Here is a 6,000-nt window from a genome sequence, read left to right on the forward strand (position 1 = left end):
AGTCCTTTGAATACCGTAGTATCCAAAAAATCCATACTTTGTTCAGAAATATTCGCAGTTAGTTTTACAGAAGGGTGGTGATTATTTAAAATTTCAAAATATTACCAAAAATTTGTGTAATAATAGCGTCACACTGTGTCTATTGAACAGTGTAATAATAACGTCACATAACGTCTATTGAACAGTGTAATAATAACGTCACAAAACATCTTTTGAACAGTGTAATAATGGTGTCACACAGCATCTATTGAACAGTGTCATAATAACGTCAAAGAAATAGAGAGAAAAGCACAGATACAATGAAGAAAACAAAAGATAAAGTTGAACTAAAGTTAGCGAAGAGGGATCTTATCCCGAGAGTTTAGAGTATGTGTATTTTATGGAAAGGAAAGTTTTCTTTGGATTGTTAATAAACCCTTACCATGAAGGGATTTCTGTTCGGCTATTTCCTCTTCCCGGGTCAATCGGATACATTTAGTGAAAGTATTATCAGGTGTCTCACATTTGGGGGTTGACAGCATGATGTAGGAGTTGATGTCGACGTCAGTCTGTAGTTCTATTCGTACCATATATTCGGAGTTGTACAGTAACCGCTTGATCGTTCTGTGAGGCTGGAATATAAAAACAGAATGTCGCCTGAAACACCTGAATCTTTTTTTATGGAGCTTTTCAACTTTTTCAACCTTTCTAATTCTTTCAACCTTTCTAATTCTTTCAACCTTTCTAATTCTTTCAACCTTTCTAATTCTTTCAACATTTCTAACTCTTTCAACCTTTCTAATTCTTTCAACATTTCTAACTCTTTCAACCTTTCTAATTCTTTCAACCTTTCTAATTCTTTCAAACTTTCTAATTCTTTCAACCTTTCTAATTCTTTCAACCTTTCTGATCTATAATGCATGCGGTTATCTATAACCAAGATTTGTAAAATATCCGGTTGATCGTTATGTGAGACTGGAATTTTCAATTCTATGGGTCTGAAATACGAGATATAAATTTGCCTGCAACTCCCGATATCACTATGTTTTTAAGCTTATCCTCTCTGATTCGGGATATTTGTTATCAATATGCTACTCGTAAATTTAAAATTCAACTGTTTAGTGATTCGGAGTAATTTTTTCGACATATTATGAGACCAATGAAAGATGGGGGTAGAACGTCTCACAAATACTCTAAAATCATAATCAAAGTTCATATCTCCTTTAATAAATCATTAAAACTATATTAAGATAAAGACTGTTACAAAGTAATATAATATTAAACTATATTAAAATGATATATGATATATGATCACATTAAAAGCGATCGTGTAGGAGGTTGATGTCATAATATTTTATTTGTTGGAAATCATTTTCCTTCTTAGAATAAGTAGGAAATGAAAAATTGAACTTTTTAGAAAAATAAATTACGTAAAAGGAAGGCTATTGAACTTTTCCATTTTTTTCAGTCTGATTATTTTATTGAGCATTTTTAGTGGAAAATATTCCCCCTTTTTATACAAGAATCTGTCACTGATTAAAATCTCTGAAATTTAATATTCAACACGTAGATTTCATGATTTGTATCAGACCTCTAATAAGTGACATGGATGGCCCAAGACTCGAACATACAGTCGCTATTCTGAATAATTAGACGACTTAATCTCTTTAAAGGGACAGTCTGATTTGTTTTTAAGTTGAGGTACGTGAGGTGCTCGAATTTATGAAAACTTTTGTTAAAAAATCTAGAGAATTGTGTCCCCAAGCTTAAAGTTTTATCCATCGTAAAGCGTCAAATGTATTTAAAAGGTTAACGTAATCATTTTAAACTAGTTATGGATTGGTTTATGTTTGGGCTTACCTGTTGCTTTAGTCTAAAAGGGCACGTGGCTTGCTTGTGTTCGGCAGGATGGTCACATGATGGCATTCCATCATACTTGTTGCACGTGCACAGAAACCAGTGGACGTCATAAAACACCAAATCTTCTAGTTGGCCACTTGGGTCTGGATGTTGCCACGTTATCTCCATTTCCAATTCTCCGTTTCTCAATTCAGTAATATTGTAGGAGATGTTGAATTTGGTATCCACGAATATTGAGCCACCTGGATGCTCTTTTAAACCACCAGTCAGTTCAGGAGATGGTAACACACCTGTAAAAAAAAAAAACGAAAGAAAATGATTGGAATATGATTCAAATTAACACATATACCATAATATTAGATTTTCTAGTCTTAAAAGTTTCACAAACCTTACTTTTCTCGTTGTATAGGTTGGTGTTGGGGTCATTCGTAAGCAATACTATACAAATCTGGACAATTTGGGGGATTTCAGAATTCCCTTCTAACCATCTTTGTTCCCGACCAGTATAGCAGTTTTTGGCTAAGTGATAGTAGTAATAGAAACCTACCGATGACATTGAAATTGGGTTTAAATTTGATTTCTGCTACCAAACCTTCATCGTTAACCGCCACCAGTTTAAATTCAGGAACGTAGGGCAGTTCATCTCTCTTTAATGACACTTCTTCTGAAGCTTGCTGAAATACAACGTTGATATGCTCAGTATGGCGACGGTAGCTAACGAGAAGCATCTTCACAGTGTCAAGTTATTACGTACTACGTCTTATACCTTTACTAATCTTCACAATGTCAAGCTATTACGAAATTCGTCTTATAGCATCTTAACAATGTCAAGCTATTACGAACTTCGTCTTATACCATCTTCACAACATCAAGCTATTACTAACTTGGTCTTATATCATCTTCACAATGTCAAGCTATTACGAACTTCATCTTATACCATCTTCACAATGTCAAGCTATTACGAACTTTGTCTAAGAGCATCGTCACAATGTCAAGCTATTACGAACTTCGTCTTATATCATCTTCACAATGTCAAGCTATTACTAACTTCGTCTTATACCATCTTCACAATGTCAAGCTATTACTAACTTCGTCTTATACATCTTCACAATGTCAAGCTATTACTAACTTTGTCTTATAGCATCTACACAATGTCAAGCTATTACTAACTTCATCTTATACCATCTTCACAATGTCAAGCTATTACTAACTTCATCTTATACCATCTTCACAATGTCAAGCTTTTACTAACTTCGTCTTATAGCATCTTCACAATGTCAAGCTATTACTAACTTTGTCTTATACCATCTACACAATGTCAAGCTATTACTAACTTCATCTTATACCATCTTCACAATGTCAAGCTTTTACTAACTTTGTCTTATACCATCTTCACAATGTCAAGCTTTTACTAACTTTGTCTTATAGCATCTACACAATGTCAAGCTTTTACGAACTTCATCTTATACCATCTTCACAATGTCAAGCTATTGCGAAATGTTTCTTAAACCTTGACTTGTCTTGTCGAAAAGGGGTATAATAAATCCTACCGGATATTGAAGCTCTGAGGATGGGTTTATACACTTTCAGACGTGAAATGCGATTAGGTCACTACAAATTACCATCGTCCCACACAATCTATCAGCTAGCTCAATACGATATTTCGTATGATTGAAACGTCAAAAGCTCTGGTCTTATGAAGATTGGACATTGCAAATTTCTTTTTTCGAAATACAAATTCCGATTGATCACCGTCTTCAAATTATGTAGTATGGATTCCTTATCAATTTGACCTATAAGGGCTCACGAAATGTATCATCACCAGCGCTATTGAACAAGATTAAGCACAAATGAATATCTAGATTTTCTATTCAAATTATGACTGATCAGCGCATTAAAAATGATGCTGTATGAACTCCCTACCAATGTGACCCCTAGAGTTTCGAGAAAAAGGCTCACGAAATGTATTATCACCGGCGCAAATGAATACCACTGACATTCAATAATAATTTTTCAGTATCCAATCCCTACCAATTTGACCCCTAAGGTTTAATGCTTATCAAACCAGTATGGTACCTTCATATTTTTAAACAGACAATAGCATTTCCATAAGGGGATTATTAATGTCAACAGATGCTTTGTGATGACAAATGGCGAACATCACAAACCTTGGTTAGTTCAGAAGTGTTTTAAATGAATTTCATATTTATATATTTTTCCCGCCATCTGCTTCGAATCTGACAAATTAGCAGACGACAAAATGAAAACAAGGAAACGAAGAGGTTTTACTTTTATTTCTGTATTGAAATTAAACACCGCCAAAATCTAACATATGTTCTAATTATGTCGGCTTGGCTTTGAATTAAGTATTACCCCGTTCTAACGTTCGTTTCTTCTGTATTTTCGAATTTTGTACGAAATCCACAATTTCATTCTAAACATTTTCTTAACCAAGTTATCCTTTAGTTTCATTTTTCATTCAGTTGTTTTTAAGGTCGACCCTTTTAACTTTTAAAGGCAACAAGCCGAAAATTTGAAACTAAGTTTGAAATAAATTAGTATCATCTGAAAAATGTTAATAGAAATAAAGCAAATGATTCCATCCGTCCCTGAAAACAGTTCGCATTGAACTTAAACACTATCTTTGCATTTCTATTCTATTATTCTTAAGAAAAAAAATAGTGTTTATCTACAGATTTTTTTACATCCAGATATTTTTGTCGAGAAATAAAAATTTGGCGATGTTTATGTAAGAATTCAACCTTTCAGAATGCTGGTAAGACACGATTCCTGCAATTGGCACCATCTCAACAGACTAACAGGTGGCTCCAGCGAACCATTCTGAATAAATTTACATCTAGTTATACTCATTGAGGTACATCTATTAACTTGACAAGGCTTACAACTCTAACGGGCCAATATTTGTAATTGTAAAATTATGGGGTTTAATCTTGATAATGAAATTGGGGGAAGGTCTTAATTTGAATAATGAGAAACGTTTGTCGATTCAATTAATTATCAATGACACATTATTCTGTCGTTATTAGATCATAATATGAATGATGAGTTTAAACGTTTACCACACTAAGACCCATATTATTCTTTTTAATGCTTCGCATATCGAAGATACAGATCTTGTGCCATGAATGGAATCCAAACCTAGATACTGCATCTTTGGAATTTAAAAGAACCAAAGGATTGGTATAATTTTAGAACAACAAAGAACAAGTAATTTCCCGAAATTAGCATTACGCCGACTAAATACTAAAACATTCCAGGACTGAAATACACCAAGCTTGACCGTTAGATATGTTTTTCTTTTATCAAGTTATTTATTCAATTTTCTGTAGCTTCGGTCAGCCTAAGGTCATGATAATGTAAGTTATTGTTGCTAGTACGAGAGAAATCGGCCATTCCCCGGTATCTGTCAGAGAAGGTGTTTGTGGAATCTAGGATGGTTGATTCTACCAGATGGTCTTGACAGACTTCTTCTCATCTTGGTTCCATTTTCACTCAACCGAACTGTTTAGGTATCATTTGTAACGAAAGATGAAATTGAACGTAATGACTGAAGCCTCTGTTTAATCGACTGTGGACTGTTTTGCCCCAATGGCGTTTCTAAGAATCGTTAGACTGGGACTGAATAGGGGCATTTAACTCAATAATAAGAAATTTGAGGGTGGTGAAGTCACAGCGCTCCTCACCTTGTAACTTCATAGACGCACATATTTTGCCTTCCATGTATACTCCAGTACTGACCTATAGAATAATTTTGATAAAAGCGGAAAACTTGTCACCTTAACATTAGTTACAGGCACATTGCTTACCAGTAATTTTGGTCACAAAATAAAAATGTCACAGTAATTCGGTTACAATAAAAATGGTCACGGCTATAAGTCACAATAATTTAGTCACAACGTAAATTAGTCACAATAATTCGGTCACAAGATAAAATGGCCACGGCTATTAGTCACGGTAATTTAGTCACAAGATAAAAATGTCACTGAAGTGTGGTCACAAGATAAAAAAGGTCACGGCTGCTTTAGTCACAAGGTAAACTATTTACAGTAATTCGGTCACAAATAAAAATGGTCACGGATATAAGTCACAGTAATTTAGTCACAAGGTAAATTTGTCACAGTAATTCGGTCACAAGATAAA

The sequence above is a fragment of the Lottia gigantea genome, assembly GCF_000327385.1.
Source record: "Lottia gigantea unplaced genomic scaffold LOTGIsca_30, whole genome shotgun sequence".
NCBI lineage: Eukaryota > Metazoa > Mollusca > Gastropoda > Lottiidae > Lottia > Lottia gigantea.